At 37.0% G+C, this 25,311-nt stretch overlaps 1 protein-coding gene across 1 annotated transcript in view; it reads right to left on the bottom strand.

Moving 5' to 3' along the window:
- The window catches only part of LOC307125938 (transmembrane protein 132C), a 263,410-nt gene that overhangs the window by 151,704 nt on the left and 86,395 nt on the right, over positions 1–25,311 (bottom strand). The gene's annotated exons all lie outside the window — the stretch shown is intronic.

The following is a 25,311-nucleotide window of genomic DNA, read 5'->3' as shown; positions in this document are numbered from 1 at the left end:
CACATGAGCACAAAAGCTCAACTTCTCTGAAGTAAATGTACAAACGGTTACCATAATTTATTCTAGCGTCAATGCAACCTAAAAAATACTTTCAAACAACAACGTTTTCATGTAACTCAGTGAGTGGCATAAAATCAAAAGCACAAACTGAATTTTTGACGTACATAGTTATACTCAATTATCAGGCCCGCATTAAGAACACATAGGGCCCTGGGGCAATAGCAAACCCAAGGGCCCCCTTCATACAGTAGTAGCCTATCTTGGTGCCACAACGTTTTATACCACAGGAACATTTTTTTTTTTTAAAGCACATCTTAAACACACAGAGATACAATGTGTTGTATCTCTATTTAAAAATATTCCAGACTACAACACATTAAAAACATAAAATGCATTAACACCAGATATGAGGTCAAAGCAAACAGGTTTCCAGAAACAGCAACATGCACCTGCCTTAAAGGGATAGTTCACTCAAAAACAAACATTCTGTCATCATTTACTTATCATTTATTCCAAACCTGTATACATTTCTTTGTTTTGCAGAACACAGAATTTTCATTTTTGGGTGAACTATGCCTTTAAGGAGTTTACTTAAAATAGTTTTAATATTAGAAGATGATCTTTTTGGCCCTAGAAGAGGAAAACCATCAGTGCTGGACTGGGGCTAAAACTTACTGAAAAAAAGTATACATTTTATTTACATTTGAACAGTAGTGCACATGCTGTAAAAATGTGAAAACTCATCGGCAATGGAAATTCTGGGTCCCCTCCCAGTGGCCAAATACACATGGACTGAAGCTTGGCTTTAATTCTGCTTCAGAAATCTAATGTTTCCCCCCAACAGCGCATTTTTATTGTACGTCTGTTTCATTTATGAACTACCTCAATGCTAAATTAATGTTTGCTGAAAAAGGAAAATGAACCATATTAACCTTTTTGCTAGTCATGTGAAAAAGAAAAAAAAAAAGGTATAAAACGCTGTGAGCATGAAATAGGAAAAGTACACATGAAACACATTTCCTTCAGCAAATGAAAATAAATTTCCATCAAATTAACTTCACACCCACACTCCCATTTCTCATCTACAAACCACCAGGTGATCCCTATTCAGATAGACCCAAAGGCCCTTTCACTGTGCGTTTGCGATGCGTGTGATTCTTCTACTTTTTAATTGTGTGTATGGATGCAAGAGTGTGTGTGTGTATGTGTGTGTGCCCCAATCAAAGATCTCTGTAGGGAACTCCCATTAGCAGCAATATAACAGTATGCCAGCTTAGTTGTGTATATATAAATCTTTAATTTCAGGCATGGTACAGACTCCATGCTGTGGATGATCTTAAACACTCTCTGTGTCCTAACTAATGGCAGCTCACTGAGCAAGGACAAAAACTCAGCCCTTCTTTTCTGTTCAGAGAAACAGTAAAAAATATACACAATATAAAAAAGTTAAACAATATATATAATTTTACAAAATGTAACATTTAATTGTATAAAATATAAAAAGATGTTATAGAGTCTGTGAAACTACGTCATTGCGCATTGCCTTCCGGGTAGTCGCCGCCATGAACAAATGCGAATCACCAGAGAAAAAAATGACAGTTTATACGTTAATACTTTTTAAAAACTGCTTGCACTCACTTAGAATGAATGGACAAATATTTGAATCTCTTACGTACATGAGCGCTCAGTCGTGCAGCCAGGACATTGCACATATTCATCACATTTCATACAATCAGAAATCATACGGTCATCTTCTAATCGCACCACACACAAGACCATACATTGATTTCTCTTTAGCAGTTGATTTTTCAATAGCCTAACTAAAAAGTGTGTATCTGATATATAAAATAATAAATACATATAGCTTGATCTCAGCCAATGGATCATTTATTCAATCATCATATCGCCGTAATTCCTTAACGTTAAAGCATTAAGGGATAACATAAGATTATGGCTCGTAATGCAGCTTTGAAATGATTTGTATTTGAAAGCGCTTTAGCCTACAGTGCTAAAAAGTTTTACTGGACTTACACAAGTACAATATTCCTTCTACTGAGAGAAGCTGAACAATGAAGCATTTCCAGACGTGTTTCATACATTATTTATAGTGTGAGCACATACAAGCGGTTCAGAAAATATTAATCTGTAATGTATCGGTTATAAATAACAAATATATAAATACAAATTATAAAGGTTAAGTTGTTTATTTCCATTGAGTTTTACTTTTACTTTCACTTCTTGTTTCCAAGCTGGTAAACTGAAAAAATTGCGCGTCATTTGAGATACGTTTTCCACGCAGGTCGTGAGAGCGACTATAGCAGTCCATAACACAGCAAGCGTTCACCATTCTAATGTGTTTTTAACTGTATAATACAAGTTTTAACGTCTACCTCCACTACTACTCATTCTCTAATGTAGTGTCTGTGTCCTAAAGTCCACGAATGCATTGCGTTGCTGACGTCACGTTCCCATTCTCCATACAATTTCATATATCATTTTTTAAAAAGACATACATTTGTTTATATATTGTTATGTTTGTTCTATAACTTTGTGACAAAGATTAGTCAATGAGAAAACGCAACAGCATTTTAAAGAGAGCAGCAATAATGATGGCACTAACAAGAAGAGGAGGAGAGCTCTGCTCAGAGCAGGACGATTAGCCCTCAGAGGAAGTGCACAGGCATAATTATGCATTCTATTATGCAAAAAGTAGTTACAGGGGACTTTAACACCAATTAGGGAATCATTGTTGCTGAGTGGATGACTCCCATCTGAGGATAAACTGGAGTGTTAAGGGGAGAAATAATCAGAGGGAGGATGGATGAAACTAGAGGTGAGAAGGAGAAAGTTAGCAGAGAGTTATCATTTGCCTCCAGTTTAGTACTGCACCAAACACACAGACCTGCGGTCAAGGAGAACTGCAAATGAGGTACGGAATGATCCCAAGGGAACTTAATCTGCTCATGCCCCTGTTAGACAGTGTCACAGAAGAAAAATTAGTGATTCACATACTATTTGATCTCATATTTTGAATGTTTCGGTTTTTTAAAATCGGCTCCTCTGAGAAAATTCCCCTTTGTATTGTATTTTGTGTGTGCGAATGTGTTTCTCCAAACTTTAAGTCAGGACGTATTGATGGAATCCAAAAAAAAAAAGTGCCGGACAGAAAGAGAAGAGTGAAAAAAGCAGGAGGAGGGCTGATGTGAAGGGATGGGGCCACACGCAGAGGGAGAATGAATGTCATCCAAGGCTTTGACCTTTTTGAATATCATAACACACAAACAAACTAACTCATTTGCATGAGAGCGGAGGAGGACTTCTCTCAGCTGCAACGCAGGGCTCGTTAAGAAGACAGGTGGTTTGCTCACTCTGACACACACACACACACACACAGACACACACATCTGTCCAATATGCTGTTGACAGATAACAGAATGCTCACCTCCTCAGCGGCGCTCACTTTTACACAGAACTATAACACTTCCGTCATCACAGCAGTACTGAGGAACCTGCATTCTGCCCTTTGAGTTTTTGGTCAGTATTGTAAGAGGCAAATTAATCTGTTCAAATCTGTTTGGGGTCAGTAAGATTTTTCTTTTTTTAATGACTTTTAATCAATAAGGACAATATAATGTAACAAAACATTTCTATTTCAAATAAATACTGTTCTTTTGAACTTTCTATTCCACAAAGAATTCTGAAAAAAAAAATCACGATTTCCACAAAAATTTTGATAAGAAATGTTTCTTGAGCAGCAAATCAGCATATTAGAATTATTTACTGAAGGATTGTGTGACACTGAAGACTGGAGTAATGGCTGATGAAAATTCAGCTTAGCCATTACATTAATTAATTACAGTTTAAGATATATTGAATTAGAAATAAGTTTAAATTGTAATAATATTTCGCAATATTATTGTTTTTACTGTATAATAAGACAATAAATGCAGCCTTGATGAGCAAAAGTGTGCGTTTACACTTGTAGTTCAGTTCATTTGGTCCGGACCAAAACATATAGTCCTGGTCCGCTTGGCGTTCACACTGGCACTTTTAACAGCAAACCTAAAGTTACCGAACCAAAGGCATAGAGATACGGTCACAACCTGATTGGTCGGCTTTTATGACGTATATTTCACGACGGAGCTTGATTACCGAACATTCAAAACAATGCTGTGTGCTGGATTAAACGCGATCATTTTATGCGTGTACATATGGTTTTATTTTTACCAGCTGAGAATTCATGAAGAGCTCATAAAATGTTCAAAACATTCAAAACAGCACCAGGATTTCCTCTGTTGTATGCAGAAACGAAGATCTGCATATATTGATGAGGCACGTATACCACCTCGTTCCTTCACGTTTGCCCTCTATTCATTTTGGATTATCTTTCCGCGTCGTCAAATCAGCTGACTTGAAGCGTCGCATCTTGTGACATCACGTCCTGTTTTTGGTTCGTTTACATGTCTTTGGTCCGTGTTGCATTCATATATCAATCGAACCGCACCAGAGTTCGTTTGGAAGCAGACCGAGACCCATCTTTTTAGCTGTCTCTGTCCGCTTGTTTGGTGCGCACCAGGGTTTGGATGGCAGCGTTCACATATGTTCAAATGAACCGCACTAACCGAGCAATCGCACCAGGGTTCGTTTTAATCGAACCAAACATGACAAGTGTGAACGCACCCTAAAATACATAATTTTGTGAAATATGCATTTCATAATTATGGCTGCTTTTAATTTTTTTTAAATGTTTTAATCTTTTTATAAAAACATTTGAAAAATATTTAAATAGAAAAATTGGAAACCTAGAATAGAACAAAATATAGAACATATTAAATTATAATAGTAATAATGTTTTTCGACTACTGTTTTTACTCTTTCAACCCCAAACTTTTGAATTAGGGGTGTCGCAATATACCGGTATTGGCGATAACCGTGATATTCAAAGCACGAAATATCGACATTGTGTTAATTTAGGGTGTGACAATATACCGGTATTGGCGATAACCACAATATTTAAAATGAATAGGACTCTTAGATAGCATGACACGTAAAAGCTCCAGTGTCCCGAGTCCGACTGGAGCCCGTGGTTTTTTTTTTCTCCCTCCCTATTAAACATTGTTGCAGCCATACAAATAGTTCAACTTTGTTTGTAATGTCAAAGTAGTTATATTTCGTTTCTTTATTAAGTTAATTTAGAAAAAAAGTTGAGCAATTTTTGTTTGTTAAATTAATGTTTTTGTTTTTTAAAGTAACGACCAAGCGGCCAAAATTGATGTTTGAACAATTTAGCCTCTCAAATCAACACTTAACTTGTTTTGCCTATAATAAAAATACATAGATATAAAACACTTCAAGCATATTACAATGTTAGTTTAAATGTTTACTATCACCACCACAGTAAAAACGCATTTTTGACAAGCTGAGGCAGGCTGATGCTGCTCGCAACAACGCTCCCAAACGAAACGGGCTGTACAATCTAAACTGATAAACAAAATAAAAAACAAAAAACATGCAGGTTGTCTTACCTTACACCTCTCCGCAAAATTAATATAAATCCGATTTTCAATTCCCGCGCTATAGTCCATGCAAATTGAGTTCACGTCAACGAAAGCAAAAGATTCGAGCTGCATTTTAATATCAGCTCATTTCAAGATCAAAGACCACAATATGAGACAGCGACCTAAGCACTGGTAAGAGCATTTAGTCTCATTAGTTTTAATGAAGATGATTGTGTTTTTGAGCATCTGAGACTTCTGGCAGCCGTTTGCGTGTTTTTCTTGTGGTGCCCTACGCGCAGCGCGTGGTGGGAGTGGCGGCTCTGGTTTGAGTGATCGGATTTAAATCCGCCTCGAAAGAATTTTGGAACACATATCTCCTGATCTCTTCACAATATTATAGATATCTAATCAGAGAATACTAATGAAGTGAGCAGGTGTAAAAAAGCCATAATTCTTGCAGCTGAGCTGAAGGAACGCTCGCTACTGCTGCTGGCGCGGACTCTGTCTGAACACTAGTCAGAGCCAGTCTGATGGTCGCGGTAGTGGTAGCATGATAGGCTTGTGTTGTTTCCACCAGTGCAGCACATCTCATAGTTTCTTTAACTTAATTAATGTCTATTTACATAATGTCTATTCTTCTATTTGTATTTGCAATCTAGTCATGGCCAATAACATTTATGTTAATATTTATTCATCATGCTGTTGAACTTGACAGTATTTTCTCTCGTTATTTCATGGGGAGCTTCAAAGAAGATTTATCAATAACAGATTATTACCCTGTGTTTATCAGTATCCAATTATGTTTGTTGGGTAAAAAAGAAAAACTAAATAAACAAAAAAAGAATTTGATAACTTTTTTCCCCCAAAGTTTCTACAGATATCGCGATATATCGGTATCATGAATTTTTTGGGCCACAATAACCGTGGTGTGAAAAATCTAATATCGTGACAAAATAGGGCTATTTTGAATGGTAGTCTATGTTTCTCCAAAAAAAATAAAAAAGTTAAACATTTTTAGCACAAATACAATTTGGCTGCATTTATGCTTAAAGCAAGAAAATAAAAACTGCCAATGGGGTAAAAAATAGCCAATTTTATTAAAGATAATTTCTATGAAAACAAATCTAATAATATTGTTTTTCAAGTAAATATACTGTATATTCTTTTAAGAATGTTGTTATATTTTCAGACAAAAACGTACCACTTCTAAAGAAAGCCACTACGAAAGAAAGACAGCTATTTCTTTGTATATAAAATATGACTTAGATGCTGCAGTACACAGAATGCATGGAATGTTCTTTGTAAAAATTTTCTTATCTGACAGCAAACCACATATCGGTGTCAAATATCTCTTAACTCCAAGAAAAAGGACAATGTAAAAATTGCATTCTGTCCTCTCATTTAAATTTCAACACAAAACCACACTCCTACAACATGTTTATGTCTGAAACATGACAATCAGAACATTTTACCTTCATTTCCTTCCCGTCTCTGTCTTGGTCTCGTGTATGTATAGACAACATATGATGCAGCATTCCTTTTTTCACAAAACTTTATGAATGTTTTGTTACTGTTCAAACACACAAATGCCTTTTAAAAGAAAATGTGGTCACTCAAAATTTCCACGGACTCCCTAGCACCCCCTGCGGTCTTACTAGAAAAAGTACATTCTTTTAGTATGCAGAAGTATGTGCCAAGTGTCATGGAAAAAGTATGAGAAGCCAAGTATCGTGGAACAATGACATAATAATTGTTGATAATTGCTCATTAAATGGAAACTGTGCAGATGCTTATACAATGATTGTCAGTTAACTCACAAATTGATTATGCATTGTCAGCCTCAACAAGTGGTTTATTCCCCAAATGAAACTGGAAAATTGAGAAAATGTGATATTTCAAAAATTTTAATATGAGACTGGTTGTAAGAAAATGGTTACTGATTTTACCAAAAACACCCTAAACACAAAACATCCTTTCCTCTTACTCTCGCTCTCTGAGTTAGCAGCACTGCCCGGCATGTGCTTGACGAGAGGGTGACAGCGGGATCCCGTCTCCTTTCGTGCTAATTCCTCTCTCGCAGTCTGCGCCCTGGCATCGATGTTCCATCAATCCACGCCACTGACATGCACACACACCACAGCTGTCCATCAACTGCCAGTCACAGATGTGCTCCCGCCCACACACCCTCCAGGACACACCTCCCTGCCAAGCAGCGCGAGTGTTGATGCTAGATGAGTCTATATGTGTGTGTCCTTTTAAGTGTGTACGCGTGTGTGTTTATGCACTGCGACAGCCCTGCTGGATCTGAGCGGAATCTTGTAGAGTTTTGAAACACTCACTCTCTCATTCTACTACCACGCTTGGGAGTTTTGAGTTTAGAGAATCTTTTTCAACAAGAGTTTCCCCCTTCCAAACTCATACCTGTATTTTTCTGGCTTTGACAGAATTTATAGTGCCAGGCCTCATGAGCCTATTGTCAGCTTCTGGAGAAACAGCTAAGTGTGTGTGTCCCTGCGTGTCTAAGTTTAGAATAGCTCCCAAGGAAGCTGTAGTATTTACCATCTTTTTGCTGTACTTTTACCTGTCCCCTCTGAACTGAATATGGGCCATGCCGCATCCTAAATACACATTGGTTGGGGAACAAATTTAGCTCTTGGAAAGGTCAAATACTAGCCCTGAACAGTGGTATTTAGTACATGATATATTTTTCAGTTAAAGTAATTAAATCTGTTGTGTGTTCAGTCATTTTATTAGTCTTTTACTTTAAATGTCTATAGATTTGTTATTATTTTAGTACTAAACTAAATGAAAAATGTTGTACTAAAACTAGTTGAAGTTTTTTTTTATATTTTATTTTATTTCAGTGAACATTTATTTCAAGTAACAACTATCTTTTTATGGTTTTTGTTTTAGTTAACTATAATGTAAATTCACAAACTTTAAATCGTTAGTTCATCCAAAAAGTTCAATTCTGCATTTATTCACTCTCATGTTGTTTTCGCGCGTCACGCAAGCATTTGAATGTCCGTGTTTACTTCAGTATATGCATGTTGTAAATCTGTTCATCACATAAAGCCATTGTGTCTCTTCATAAGACTTGGATTTAGAGTAGACCACTAGTTTATTTTTATGATGCCTTTATGACATTTTATGGATCTTTTAAGTTTTAGAGGAATAATATTGTTTTTCAAGTAAATATACTGTATATTCTTTTAAGAATGTTGTTATATTTTCAGACAAAAACGTACCACTTCTAAAGAAAGCCACTACGAAAGAAAGACAGCTATTTCTTTTTACAACGTAAACTGCGAGGACTGTTAACTGGTCAGTCCAATTCATGAATTTCATGGGTTCAATGAAAAAATCTATTTAATAGAATGATTCATCACAAATCAGACATCACCATCATGCATCAGAGCGAAGATGATTTCCTGACTTTGAAATAATGTTGTTGTTTTTTCAGAAATGTATTAGGAGTAAATAGTAAAATATATAAGGCATTGAAATGCAGAAGTAAAAGTTTAATAACTTTTCTAACAAAGTACTAAAAATGTGCTTAAATACAGTAACAGAGTAAAAATACTGTTACAGTCCACCATTGAGAACAAGACATGAACTATCGGCATTCTGCCCTTGGACTTATTTTGGGGAGAAATAGCCAGCCAAATGACTATTTACTTCCACTCTGTCTGTCTACACCTTGCACCTTGCAATCCCCTCTATGAATGACATTGATACACTGAAGTATCAAAGACAATTAATGCCCAAGCAACAGTATCCTACTGCGTCCGCTCCCGCTGGCACATCCGAAACGGATCAGTGCCGACAGCACCGACCGCAGACACGCTCTGGGAAACAGCTCTTACCATATGGGACAGCAGGTCTACAGGAGACCCTTTGGATCTCACGTCACCACAACCGAATTTAAGTAATTGATCCATAAATTATATAAAAAGTAGGCCGAAAAGAAGCGGGCTCAATCAAGACACTAAATCGAGACTTCACGAAAGTGAAAGAGATACCACTTGGCTTTTAAAATGTTTGCCTTTTAGTTCACATCGACTTAATTCAACCTCTGATTAATTTATAGTGTCCTCTGCATAATAGCTTGGCTCAGCTCTCCTGCTGGCTGAACGTACTACTAGGGTGATTCAGGAAGTTGTTCTGGGTCACCGATCTTGTCATTCCTCCATTTGCCTTTTCCTCTCATTTTCCTGTTGCATTACAGTGTGTAGGTGTGTTTTTCAGGCGAACCTTCCATTGTAATCTCTCGGACCGTCCTCTTTGTTGTCTGGACTGAAAAGAGTTTGATAGTTGTCTTGCTGACAGCCTTTCTTGGAAAACGTGACGCATACTTTGCTTTATTTTTCTTTTTGGAGGCAATTTTCGCTTCCTGTGTGACTCTTTTCAAGTCTTATTTTCCTTTTGTGTTTAAAACAAAGCTGGCACATCATGACATTCAGGTAAGAACATGAAGAGAGAGAAAGAGGCACGAAGGGAGGCAGAGTGCGAGGGGGGAAAGGGAGGGATAACAGGGGAAAACATAAAAGATAAGGCTTACATCCTGCTAGGGAGCTTGGACCACTTTTAAACGGCGGAGATAAAAACAGATCTTTAGTATATGTGTGGTGCTGCTTTTCAAAACTGGTTTGAAACAGAATCCTGATCTTGACAGAAAGACAAAGAGACTGATAGCTTTATATTCAGATTTAACCTCTGTAAATTGACTGGGAATAAGTTGATACCATGTAAATAAACACACACAGTCTGCCTAAATCCAGTATGCTAATATGAGGTACAGTATCTCACTTAAATTGGTAACCATTTTCTATTTGAATATATTTTGATATGTAAATCAATCCTGTGATGCAAATCTGAATTTTCAGCATCATTACTCCAGTCTTCAGTGTCACATGATCCTTTAGAAATCATTCTAATATGATGACTTGAAAACAGTTGTGCTGTTTAATACTTTTGTGGACATCGTGTAATTATTTAATAAATAGAACATTTAGAAGAACAGTACTTATTTGAAATAAACTTTTACTGTCTTTACTGTCGCTTTTGATCAATTCAATGCATCCTTGCTGAATAAAAGTATTAATTTATTTTCTTTTTTAAACATTCGAGTGGTAGTGTGTGTAACAATTTGTACAATATCTAACAATCTCAGTTGCTTGCTGTCAATCTGCCTATTATGTCTTGACCAAGAGAACAAATTAAGACTCAGAACTATGATGCTGTCAGGCAAAGAGTCACGTTTAATTTAAGTAGTCTACTTGACAGCTGTCCATTCTGAACAAACCACACTGAACATCCACCCACACAACACACACACAGGCTATACCATTGATTTGATATAAAAGCACACTGTCGTGAGAGAGAGAGAAGGAGAGGGGGGGGGGGGGGGGTGATTTCCCCAGTTAACTCGCAACAGCGCTGATAAACACTTCACTAGGTGTGTGAAAGAAAGTGTGTGTGTTCCTGACTAAATGAACAAGAGTTCAACAAAATAAAGCATATTATGCACTGCAATAAAACTCCTTCACCAACGCACAAATACAATTCCTGCACATCTTAATTGTTGCCTGTTTGAGTGATGGCAGCATTTAACATTTAAGAAGAAAGAAAAAAAACAGTTAAATCTTCTTTCTGTGGGGAACACACGCTTTTCTCTTAACTCTTTCACACAAACATAAACTTGTTGAACCTCCTTCATCAGCCTAAGCTGAATAGCAATACAAAATCTCAAAAACATTAACAAAACATCTCACTACCAGAGGCACAGACAGATCTTCATTCCTATCTTTCTAACTCATCTCACTGTCTGTACCAGCCATCATTTCCATCAAGCAGAGACAACCTCTGCTTGGACCAGTCATAAGGCTATTTGTTAGGACAGGCAAAGGACAATATTTGGCCGAGATACAACTATTTGAAAAATCTGGAATCTGAGAAAATCGCCTTTAAAGTTGTCCAAATGAAGTCCTTAGCAATACATATTACTACTAAATAATACATTTTTGATATATTTACGGTAGGAAATTTACAAAAGATCTCCATGGAACATGATCTTAACTTAATTTTCTAATGTTTTTTGGCACAAAAGAAAAATCTATAATTTTGACCCATACAATGTATTGTTGGCTGTTGTCACAAATATACCCGTGCGACTTATGACTGGTTTTGTGGTCCAGGGTCACATATGCCGATTAAGATAAGTAAACAAATAATTAAATAAATAAATACAAATATTTTATACATTTATTGTTAACAGTATTTGTTTTCCCCCATATTACCATGAAAATATGTTGTGAACTCCCGTAATAATAATAATAAAATCTATGTATACTGCACAATGATTCTCTTATTTACACCGTCTTTATACTTTGTTTGTTATAAGGGAATGATTCACGAGCCTGCAGAGTTCACGCTGAACAAACTCTGGTGTATTGAGTGGATTCTGACTAACTTAAACACCCCTGATTGGCTATTGAGTTCACGCGCTCAACAAACATGTCTGTGATTGGTTACAATGTTTGCAACGTTGCAAAAACATAAATGGAAACCTTCAACTCTCTTCACAGAGCACTCAGAGACTCACACAAATACAGACCGGCGTGTTTGAAAGCAACACACGGTACTTTTGACAACTCTACATGAAAACATTCAAATAAAACTTTTTAGTTAATTTCTCTTGAATTTTGGTTTAAGCACAAACCATGATTATCCTGATTTCAGCATACTTGTTTTTTCCTACACATTTCTCAACCAGTGACTTTTCGGTTTCAGTTGTAAACTACTAGTTTACTTCACTGTTTAAATGGATATTTACATACAGCTAAATGTAAATACTACAAACCCACACATAAACCCTAAAAGACAACACTCTGCAATTTCGAAATTAAAAATATATAAGCAAACAATTATAATATACTTAGAGAATTTCCATAAATTTCTATTAATTATACGGTATATTATATTATATTATATTATATTATATTATATTATATTATATATTATGAAGGATCCCCTGATGTCCCCATGACTCTCACACACACACACACACACACACACACATACTTGCTGTCTTTTCCTTTTGTGTGCTCTTCCTTTCCGGTTGCAAATAATGCAAATAATGCTTTTACATGCATATTCATGAGCGCAGAGAGGCATGCTGGGATGCTGGACAAAAGAAAAGAAGAAAACTAGAGAACAGAAGGAGCTGTCAAAGCAAAATACAGAGAGAAAGAGAGACAGGCCTGGGTGACACTCATTCATTCATCCTGGAAATACAAGTAAATGTCTTTTAATAACACACAAACACACACTCACAACATTCAAACAGAACACCAAATGCCAGAAGTGGAACAGTGGATGTGAAGATCTTTGGCACTGGAGTGGATAAGGGCTGTAAAAGCATCAGACTCGAAATCTACTGAACTGTGTTTTCACTCCTTATGGTGCACAAAAGGTCACCTCAACTATGAAAGACGTTCATGACTGCGCCACACAAAAGGAGCTACAGTAGCTGCAATCTTTTCTAAAAGCTCAATTAGAATAATGCAAAAAAATACTATTATGAGTAGTATTCAGTAGTAGTAGTAGTGGTAGTAGTAATAATAGTAGTAGTATTTTGTAAGTAAATTTAGTACATCTTGTTTTAAGGATGTTTAGATAAATTTAGTGGAAAACAATTTTAAAAAAAAAAGACAAATTAAGAAAACTTTTTTTTTTTGCATTGTCGTCAAGGAAACACTGGCTTTGGCCTTGGCTGAACACTAAACACAGTGTATGCTGTTTACTTTCTACTGGAACAAATCCAGCATAGTCTTTGCTCTTAAACTGCCTATCCAGAGAAATGGAAAGGGGATCTGTACGTCCTGTACGCACAGTATTGGAGTATTGAAAGTGCTAATACCGTGGATCCGAGGAGAAATGGATCTGAATTGCTTGACTCTGGGTTCACCCATCGGGGGGGAACAACATAGCGAGATCTTTACGAAATCTTTTCAGTGAATGTATTTGAAGAGAAAGCACAGAGTGCAGCGTACAGTGGACAGTTAAGGTTCAGAATGAACACATCAGTCAAACAGCCAAAGTGCCAAAGCACCAATTCTCATGAAAAATAAACAAGCAGGAAATGAAAGAGTATCTGTATCTGATGGTGCCACAGAGAGAAGTATGATCCGGGGGAATGAGAAGGGGGCACAAAATCGACATTCGTTATTTGTATTATTGTTAACTGTGGGAAAGGGAGAAAGATATAAATAAAGAAATACAGAAAACAATTCAGAATGATAGAGTGAGAGATAAACAGTCACCCTGAATAACAAAAATCTTTCTGCAGTGTAAATATCAAGCACCTGGTTAAAATTAACACACAAATAAATGTTTATAATAATAACAATAATAGTTAAAATACTAACTTTATAATTACAAAATTATGTGTCTACTCAAATTAGGTTTTTGAAATATAAACATTTAAATGGTGGCTGTCATAAAAACTTTGACGAATTTATTCTTTTAGGAAGCCTCCTGAACGGAGCTGGAGTTCAGTTATGGTAATGGCCGTTTGTTTCCGAAATACGCGCTAGGTGTGGGCACTTCCACTCCTGGAGGGCCACTGCCCTGGAGAGTTTAGCTCCAACCCTGATCAAACTCACATGCCTGTAGCCTTCTAGTAATCCTGAAGACATTGATTAGCTGGTTCAGGTGTGTTTGATTAGGGTTGGAGCTAAACTCTGCAAGGCAGTGGCCTTCCAGGACTGGAAGTGCCCACCCCTGCGCTAGACCAACCACAACATACTTGGTCATCTGACCAATCAGAGCAGAGTAGGCTTGGCAAAGGAGGGATTTTGAGAGACTGATTCATCCATCGAGTCGTTTGAGAATCATTGAACATTGTGGTGATGTGCAATGTATATTATGAGAAAATGAAAAAAATGGTCGCTATGTAGAGCCCTGATAAAGTTAGTAACACATTACATAGAAAAGTGGCAGGTCTATTATTTTGTATATGCACAGATCATTTGACATACAATATCAGATTGTTTTGATCTGTCCATTGTTATGGTTATCACTGCCAATCAGATTCAATCGCACATTTAAATACGGTTTTCAATCCAGAAACTTTGCAATGTGTAGTTAGAAAAATGTATATTAGGCTATACAGAAATTGAGCAAAGATCGCTGTCATTATAAATCACTGAAGTTGTCAATTACAATGCGAGGTACTGTACACAAAGCTGCTAGTGAAAACTCCCGTTATAATCAATGAGGATGTGCACTGACTCACAGAAGTGATTTAAAATGTTTTAAAGCAGCCAGGTCTCAGCATATACTGGTATTGCAGATCTGCAAGTATCATCACATTAAATGATCAAATAAACCTTTGGACAAAGACATACCTTTAAAAGTTCTATTCATATCTTTGTGAAAAACGTTTTAATGAAGGGGGAAAATTATAGTGCAAAATTAGTGTGCATGTACAGTATGCGTGTTAAAAATCTTTTTTCTCTGCAAAAACATTAGCATATTCATAAAAGTATAATACAAAGGCCAAAATCCTTCTTTACAGACCAGTCCATACAGCCAAAAATTTGAACGTCACACCTGACCAGAACTGTACAACAGGAACAGGAGTCACTGACTATGGCTTTTCTCCATTGAGATGAAGGACATTTTCTTGTTCAGGGAGGTCAGAAGATTCAGCAGAGGAGAGTTTGGAACAGGCCATATAAACAGTGCAGCTAAATACACTGCAGTTGTTGCTTCTTCTTAATCCTACTCTGCGCATTCAATTATTTATGTGTCAACAACCAAATACATTATCCATTAAGATTATGGACACTTTCCTTAACCCTAAAACACAACACAATGCAATGCGTAATTCAAAAAATGAAAACCATGAAAAAAATCTATATGGAAAACTCCTTCATATTAACACAATATATTGGACTGTATTTATATGCACTTTAGAGTAGACACTACTGTACTTTGGGAATGATGTTATATTGCTAGACGAAGTCCCGAATGGAAAAATTAGATATTTTTGTTCAGATAGAAATGCATATCCGAAAACCAAATTTGAGTGAGTTTCAAACCATATAGTATTAAACATTTATAAAAAAAATTAAAAAAAGATTTCATAGTTTGTTTTTTGTCATTCAGGCTGATAACTATTACACTAAAAAGACAGAAATTTGCTCTCAAAACTTTGCATTGTCTATGTGACCATATATAGTCTATATATAGACCGTATTTGAAGGAAGTGACAATTATCAAGCAATCCTGCAATTATTGCAATTAAGCCACATTTGAAATAAAGGACAAAGTGGTACGATTATATCATGCTTTTCTTTTTACGGAAAATTCTACACAATACAACCGTTTAATAATACATACAAGTGTAAGGCCACAATCAGCATTACACTTTTGATCAGAGAACTCTGATTCACAAACATTCACTATTTTTGAAAAGAATGCATGGTAAACACACACACATTTAGAGCAGTACAGTCACGCATGACTGACTAATCACAGTCAAGAGAAATCCTTCAGAATAACTTTGTGCTTGTAAATATGTTCATTGAGATTCATTGCTGAGAAAAAAAGAAAGGAAGGGTTGTTCTAAATCTCATACAGGCTGTTATATTGTAATGTTGATGTTTTATTTCATCTAACCGTCTAACTCGAACCTCTGCCCCTAAATGACCAAAGAAATCTTTCTGCATTTTTACATTTTAACTGAAGCATTATTTGTATGTTTATTGGGCCATTTACCTCATGTTGGCCATTTTTGGTGAGTTTTAGCATTACTGTAGGAACATTTCATCCTACAATGTATACAAAACCCTCAATGTTTATGTGAACTGTGGTATTAAACATTGAAAAAGCAGGGCATAATCACTCGGTCTGTCTTCTTGCGTGAGGCAATGATAAAAGTTGACATGTATATTGATGTTCAGTGATCTTCTAAAAGCTTTCTGACTTTCCTGACTGTAATTACACAGGCACTTTGATTTTGTTTGTTTCTCCTTATTGAAGTTTCCCTCTAGAGGTTCTTATTGTGATCTTATTCATTCACATCTGCCAAAAACTCCCCCAAGCAACGCTGCCTTCTTCTGAAGCCTCCTACATCAATATGGGTTTATATTGGATGTTATCTGTTGCTATATCTCATTTAGAGAGATGATTTATCCAAAGCAACTTAAAGTACACCAACCACACGGTCGCAATGCTGAAGCACAGTTTTTAACTTTTCTTTTTAATCTCTGTATGATCCACAATCCATGTACTCTTCGTTGGGTTTTTCTACATTTCTGCTCAGTTAATTTGTTATAAAATGAAATTTCACAATAGCTACTGACACGTTACCATTTGTGAATCCATTCAACTCCTTGAATGCGACGCTGCTTGTTGCCTACAAAAATAACTGGTTCATTCGCACCGCTGTCTCAAACCACCTGAGGGGAAGTTAATTTGGGATCTTGAGCCGGAAGATTTACCTTGACTCTGACAGCAAAACAGCAGAGTTTAAATATCACCTCTTCCTCATCTCACGTTGTCCCCTGTCAAACCAAACGCAAATGCAGACTTCAGAGAAATATATATATCACACACTGACTCTTTCAAATCCTGAGTTTCAGCTGCTACGATTCTCTCAAGGGCAGAGCAGGTTTGAAACTGTCCTTAGAGTAGGACGTCATAAGCAAGTCGTCAGACAGAAACCTTGCCATTCATAAAGCTGTTACAAAGAGCAAGGGCATTCATACTTGTAGACAGGTACACATACCTCTGTACCAGCATCCAGAGCACAGCATGTGACTGGCACAACAGCCATTTCTTTAGAAAATTCAGCTTTGCCATCAAAGGAATAAATTACATCTAAAATATATTTACATAGAAAACAGTTATTTTAAACTGTAATAATATTTCATAACATTACCGTTTTACTGCTTTTGTTAGGGGTGTTGAAATGTATCGTTGCATCGCAATGTGGACGTGGACGATTCCGCATCGATGCAGTAATAGACCATAATCGATTATAGCCTACTGACGTTTCTCTGACTTAAAGGGATAGTTCACCCAAAAATAAAAATTAGCCGATGATTTACTCACCCTCAAGTCATCCGAGGTGTATATGACATTCTTCTTTCAGACGAGTTATATTAAATATGTTCTGGCTAATCCAAGCATTATAATAGCAGTAATAGTTGCTCTGTCCGTCAAATAACATGCTCCATGCGGCTCCGGGGTGTTAATAAAGGCCTTCTGAAGCAAATCGATGCGTTGGTGTAAGATAAAATGTCCATATTTAAACATTTATTTCATTTTTTCTATGGCTCTGCATCAGCCGTCCCCGCGCCATCACTTCCGGCGAATAAGGTCAAAATACATGCAAAATACCGGCGTGATCATAGATATACACATAGAGTGCCTGTACGGATAGGTCGAATGAGGCATCTACGTGTATATATATATATATATATCTTTGATCGCGCCAGTATTTTGACCTTATTTGCCAGAAGTTATGGCGCTGGGAATACTAGATGACATTCGTCTGATAAGAAGTAAAAAAAATAACAAATACTGTTCGGTTTCTCGCAGAAACCGATCGTTTCATGTCTTAAGACATCCATGTGTGGCCACAAGCCGCATGGTTTAATATGGATTTGTATGTCTATGTGTTTTTACTCTCATAGCACTCATACTCTAAAATATCCCCATTAACATGCATTACACGACTGCAACGGTTAGAGTTAAAAATCTTCATTTGTGTTCTACTGAAGAAACAAAGACACCTACATCTTGGATGCCCTGGGGGTAAGCAGATAAACATAAAAATGTTGTTTTGGGGTGAACTATCCCTTTAAGTACACTACTTGTTGACAGTTTCATGCACTTTTAGTGTTTACTAGTGTTTGTTAGTTCTAAACGGTCCTGTAGTCTGCTGTGTTCAGACTTAAGTTGTGTTTGATGTTTGCTACATTCAGGAAGTGTAATTTCTTGGAGCAGATCAAATAAAAAGGGAGTTTATATCTGACTGGGCGGCAAGCAGTTAAGGCAGAGGGACCGTGAGAATGGGGCGAATGAGAGATAATAAGCACCAGCTGTGCGCCGCACAGGTCTCGTTTCTCACGGAGGACCTCGGATGCATAAAAGGAGGAGCAAAGACGGTGAAGGACGAGAGAAGACCAGGCCTGGATTTTTACGTTGTATTTTGTTTATATTTTATCATGTGCGGCAGCCGTCCATGAGGAGGCTGCCATTTTTACGTTCAGTTTGTGTTTATTTATTAAAGTATTTGAACGTTCGCCGGTTCCCACCTCCTCCTTCTGCTTGTATTCATTGACCAAAATCTAGCCATGTGCAGTAATATTGAAAACTGAGGATGCAACGTATGGTGATATCAAATCATGATATCCAATCGAACCGTTGACATGATAATCGTAATCAAATTGAATTGTGAGACCAGTGACAATTCACACCCCTAAAATGAAATAAATTCATTTTGGTGACCATTAGAGACTTTTCAAAAACATTTTTAAAAATCTTACAGACCCCTAACTTTTAAAAAAGGAGTTTTTAATCATTTCATATGAGAGGTGTCAGGGTTCTGTCACTTCGGTCTAGTTTATCCTTGGTTTTGTGACAGAGACCTGACACTCCTGTATTTGTCTCGTCTTTGTGTGAGCACATGGCTTGTAATTTGTCTTTGCTGGCCATGTGCTTGTGTTTGTCATGTTTGGTGTGAGCACATGGCTTGTCACGTGTTTCCTTTTGCCATGTGCTCTCCTGTCCATTGTCTAACCCCGCCCATCTTGTTATCTGATTATTGGTTCATTTGCCCCACCTGTCTTCCCTCGTTACCCTCTTTTGTTTGCTTCACAATTTATTCTCTTTGGCTGAATCCGAAATCGCCACCTAAACCCTCTTTCTCTATTCCCTACATTAGTCCACTAATACAGTTCACTTAAAGGAGGGAATGACAACAAGTGAGTGAAGTCGGACAGCCATTGTTTGTACATCGGCTGTACACTTGTTATTGCGGTGCATTGTGGGATTGAATGAGTGCACTCGACACCACTACAAATGGCTGCCCCTTTAAATAATGCCCTATTTAAGGGTATAGGGGGCGTTTTCGGATTCAGCCCTTGTGTTTGCAGTCCAGTGCTGGATCGTCATCTTCTGTTCATGTTGTACGTGTCCCGTGTTTCCCTGCTCCTTGTGCCAAGCCAAGCCAAACCAAGTCAAGTCTTTCCCCCTCTGGGTTGTTTCCGTTTATTTTTGTTTTATTTTATTATTAAATAAAAAGCTAATTTCTCCTGCGATTGAGTCCTCATCTCATCCCTTCACCCAAACCTGACATAAGGACCCACTTTTACGGCTGCCGAAAAATATTAAGATAATTTAAAAATAACAATAAATTAAATAATTGCTTTTTGATTTGTCACTGTACCAAAGCAAAAGATATGTATTAAAATATTATTCTGGAAAATATTAGTATCATATGACTTTTTTCACAATTGATATTAAATGTATAAATTAGGATTTTTTTATTTCAGTCCAGATTTATGCGTCAGTCAGATTTCCCAATACATTTCTTTCCAAAATAAAGTGTGAAAAATATTGTGCTAAACATACTTCGTAAATAATAAATAAATTTAACCTAAAAATATATTTTGTAAATATTTTATTTTATTTTTCCAGCACCACGTTGTGGCCCCCTGGAGGAACCCAGTTTTAAAACCGCCGTGTTGCTCACACACAAGCTGATGCTCACACACATTTAGATCTGCTACCTGTGCCCTCACACTTAGAAGAGGGGTGAAATTTCATTGTACAGAGTGACGGAGCGTGGCTGGCGAAGAAAGGGATGACCGGAACGGATTCATTCACTTTCCACACACACACCTACATAAAGCTCAGGAGCTTACAGGGGTGCACTGAGGTAGCACGACAGGTTACACAGCCCTTTTTCAAACTGTCAAAGATTTAGAGCAGGAAGAACAAGTAAGTTTTTACACATTGGGCCCTATTTTAACGATCTGAAACGCAAGTGTCAAAGCGCGAAGCGCAAGTAACTTTGTGGGCGGGTCTCGGCGCTGTTGCTATTTTCCCGGCGGGATAAATGGCTCTTGCGCCCGGCGCAAATCTAAAATGGGTTGGTCTGAAGTAGCTTCATTATTCATAGGTGTGGTTTGGGCGTAACGTGAATAAACCAATCCGAGCGTCATCCAACATTCCCTTTAAAAGCAGGTGCGCAAGTTCCATTATGGATTGCTATTATTATGGCGTATTTACCAGGCGCACGCCAGGAGCGGTTCACAGCCGAGGAGACTGATGTTCTTGTAAGAGCAGTGAAAGACAGAGAAGTGAAGTTGTAATGTTGTACATTATGGTAAAGGTGATTTCACAGTCTTTTTTTTTTTCAGTCTTTCAGTTTTTTCAGTTTTTCAGTCGATTTTTTTTCCTGGTTCTTGACGGACAAACCAATTTGTCAGATGTCCTTATATACGTCTCGCCACTATTGGGCAAACAGGTCTTATCCTTAATTATTACAATTAGCCTGAATCATTTGTAAGCTAGATTTATGCCTATTTTTTCACATCTTCGTGGCACACCACAATGATTTCCGTCATCTCATGTGTTAATATTTTTTTAGTGTAACAATTTATGATGTGCAAAAATAACTGTTGCATCTGTGTAGATTACATGAGCAAAGTGTGTGCGCGTACGCTATACATTATGGTCAAGCATGCGCCCTTAAAATAGCATAATGAACAACGCGCAACGCGCCACTGACTTTAGACTAGGTTTTTTCTGGTCAGTGGCGCAATTGTTTAACGGAACAGCAAAATAGCACCAGGGATTGTTTGCGCCGGAACACGCCTCCTTTTTTGCGCTGAACCGCCCAGGGAGCGCAAGTTCATTCACTAGTTTAGCGACGTGCTTCTGTGGAGGGAAAAGCGCGCTTTGCGCGGGTGCAAAATAGGAATGACACATGCGTCGGTGTACAAAGTCAATTGCGCTGGGTGCAAGATAGGGCCCTTAAGGTTAAAGCAGAGCTGGACTTAAGCTAAGGTTAAAACAGAGCTGAATCAAGAGCAGAAAAGTGTTGGCAGCCTCCTGGGATTTGTTTTCAGTTCCGACTAGTTAATGATCTCCTGACAGGATTAGTCAAACCACAGAATCTCTGCTGTCATCGCACTCTCGGATAAACAAGGGGACCGACAGGAGCTTGCATGCGCAGACTACTACTCTTCCAGGCTCTGATCGTCACACTGATGGATGTGATGGCTGTCTCTCTCTCTCTCGATGAATAGTCCTGCCACATGCAATAAATAGACTCAAATCTGCTAACCAGTAAGACATGCAAAACAGTCAGATTGATAGACAGAGATGGACAGAAATCTAGGCAGACAGATTCAGTTTAGTAGACTGAGAAGCATTACTGAGAAGTAATTGAAATTAGATGTATGGTGTCTTTTTTTTAGTCCTAACTTCATGTTAATGTTTGGTTTCACATAGTTTATTACAGATAAACATCTAAATATTGTCGTTTGACTGACAATCCCAATTTATGTAACTAAAAAAGGCCTCTATGTTTCACAACAATTTGTTTTAAAGCAGTAATAAGTCAATTCAATGTTTAATAAATTAAATAATCAGTAACAATTAGTCAAATGTCTAAAAATAAGTTTGACATCTTTGTGCTAGGCTATACAGTGGATCATTTTCAGTGTTTTGTTTTCCATAACATTTTTTATATCAGTATATTTATCTTGTTTTTAGCATAAATAAAATAAAATATAGTGAGGTTTAAAAGTAGAAATACATACATTTTATTATATTTTATTCAAATGTAAATGTCCTTATATAGTATTTATTTTAATTTAAGAATGTATAAGGGGGTTATACTATAAAACAAGATCAAATATATATTTTTTTTGCCATGCACAACCTTAAAAATACTATTTTCTGACTCTGTATGTTAGTGTGTGAGAGGAAAAAGTGGAGAGAGGAAGAAAAGATATGAACACTTCTTGTTTTAAGCAGAAATGTACCAACAATATGTTGAGGTTTACTTATAAAATAAACCTCAATTAACCTTATACATAAATAAAAGCTAATAAATAAATTAATAATACCAATGGTAAGAAAAATGATCAGAATTCAAGATATATTCTGAAAAAAAAATAATAATAATAATATATATATATATATATATATATATATTTTATTTTTTTTATTTTTTTAACTATGAAACAAGAAAAAGAAAAAAGAACATATCAAAATATGTTAGATTATAAACAAAATTAACCTCAATAAACCTTTAAATAAATACATTTAGATAAATATGCAAATGCTAGAAAAAACTACTAGAAATATATACATATTTTCTTATTCAATACATCCTATTTAATGTAATTTTGTAAGAATGTTACATTTTTGTCATTATGAAAAAATACATACATTTGTCATGCATACAGTATATTGCAGTGTGAGTGTACATCTATAAAAATACACTGTGACTATGTTAGTTTGTGAGAGGGGGAAACAGAGAGAGGAAGACAGAGGGTCAGCGAGAGAAGAAACAGCAAGAGATACTAGAGAGAGAGAGAGAGAGAGAGAGAGAGAGAGATACTGGGGATCACAGGGGTTTTAGTCAGGATCAGATAGTGGTTGCAGAGCTCTTGAAACATCTGCGTTATCTTGACCTTCTCCTCCAAGTACACAGACCTACACATACACACACTCAGACCCTTCTGCACTGTGTGTGTGCAGCAAAGAGTCCTGCTGCTAAGATCCTTCATTCCTCAGCTCTAAAACACATACACACACCAGCTCAAACTTACAGTTACACACACTTGAGCCTCTCAGAGCTACATGTTTAAGGCCTATTCACGCGAACAGTATACCAATACAATCATTAGTCCATTATTTACTCTAAAACCCTATCACTCAATTTTACATCCATTGTACCATTGCATGAGACTGACAATATATCAGTTTACATTTTTGCATGCATTTTGCATTACAATAAGAAAAGTCGGACTGTAAAATCGGTATTAAAGGAGTAATTTTTGCAAAAGGCAAGTAAAATCTATTGTGTCAGATGGGTTATACTGTGCATTAAAGCGAATTACATCTGTATTGTTACATGGGCTGAACATTGCATTCAAGCACATGAATAGCAAGAGCACAATTTCTTCAGCTATGCAAAATTTTGGCTCAGCTCAACAAAAATTTGCTTTGCAAACTCTTTTGGGGGGAAATCGTTGGCCATTTCTTGCCACTCGGTGTGAATAGGCATTTTGAGGATGTCAATGTTAACTTAGTTCATGACTAAAGCTAGTAAGCACTCCTGCACATGCATGCAACTTATCAGCAGGACAAACAAATACAGTACCTCAACTGCAGATCATCTATACCAGCTTTAACCATATAAAACCAAACCTTAAAACTTGCAGGGCTGGGTATTAGATTAGATTCGATTCGATTTCAATTCACAAGCTTGCGATTAATTAGATATTGATTCATTTGGATACATATCAGGCACAGAACATGTACATTTTCATCTAGGAAAAGTTCTACTATATATTTCAGCATATCTTCTGTTCATTCATGTTTATTTCTGTCTAGTATTAGTAGTAAAGCTGAAGAGATGACCAGTTCAATGCGCTTTGCACTGCCGCCCCACTTAAGCTATCTGTAACGCCACATTAAAAAGTGCCAAAACTGCATTTATTGTTTGAATTTCGTAATAAAATTTGACAGAATTTGTTATATATATATTCGTTTGCACGTGACTGTTTAAAGCCCGTGTTTAGACCCGTGTTTCTCCCTTGTCCGACCCGACCTGCACCCGTGCAGGACTCTGCTTTGTGCTTTGTTACTTTTGATATGAAACAAATTCTGTCAAATTTGATTACGAAATTCAAACAATAAATGCAGTTTTGGCACTTTTTAATGTGGCGTTACAAATAGCTTAAGTGGGGCGGCAGTGCAAAGCGCATTGAACTGATCATCTGTATTTCAAGTTGATAAAATAATTTCAAATCCATATCAGTTTATTTGTGGCATGCGGTGCGCGTGCGCGCCCTCCCAGAAGAATCACAACCGCACGCGATCTGCCTGCACTGCAGTCATCGAGATGGATCATGAGGAGTTGAAGAAAAGATAGCCGCAAATGTGGAACTTCATCGCTGAGGAAGCACGCAGATAACTGTGGTAACAAACCAAGCACAAGCAGTTCTATCGAAAAGTATTTTTGTTACGTTTCCTGAGTTTGGTCTCTTAATAACACTGTCTTAGTAGCCTACATTAAGCCACGTTAAGTGTTTTCTTATAATGGTTTTCTATGGGAGGAAAACGCTTAACGTGTAATTAAACGCGTTGCGTTCATATTCTGGGCTCATCTGATTTTTTGTACATAGTATACGTTATTATTATTATATTTACTGAGTTTGGTCTCTTAATAACAGTGTCTTAGTACATTAAGCCACGTTAAGCATTTTAGAATGTCCCGGCTTAAGTTGTCCTTGTGTTAATGGTCGTGTAGGCTAATAACTTCTGTATGCTGACTATAAACATTTTTGTAAGTGTGTCTATAATGTGATATGCTAAACTGGTTTTATTGCGGGTGCGGGTCGGGTGTCGGTTCTATTTTAAACGGGTCGGGTGCGGATTTTATTTAATGCTGTTGTCGGAAAACGGGTCGGATGCGGTTTTAAGCACTGCTGGTACGGGCGGGTGCGGGTTTACAAAATCGGACCCGTGCAGGACTCTGGCACAAAGCTTATAG

This window comes from Gobio gobio (genome assembly GCF_949357685.1).
Source record: "Gobio gobio genome assembly, chromosome: 4".
Taxonomy (NCBI): Eukaryota; Metazoa; Chordata; class Actinopteri; order Cypriniformes; family Gobionidae; genus Gobio; species Gobio gobio.
This window is presented reverse-complemented; position numbering and strand designations above follow the sequence as displayed.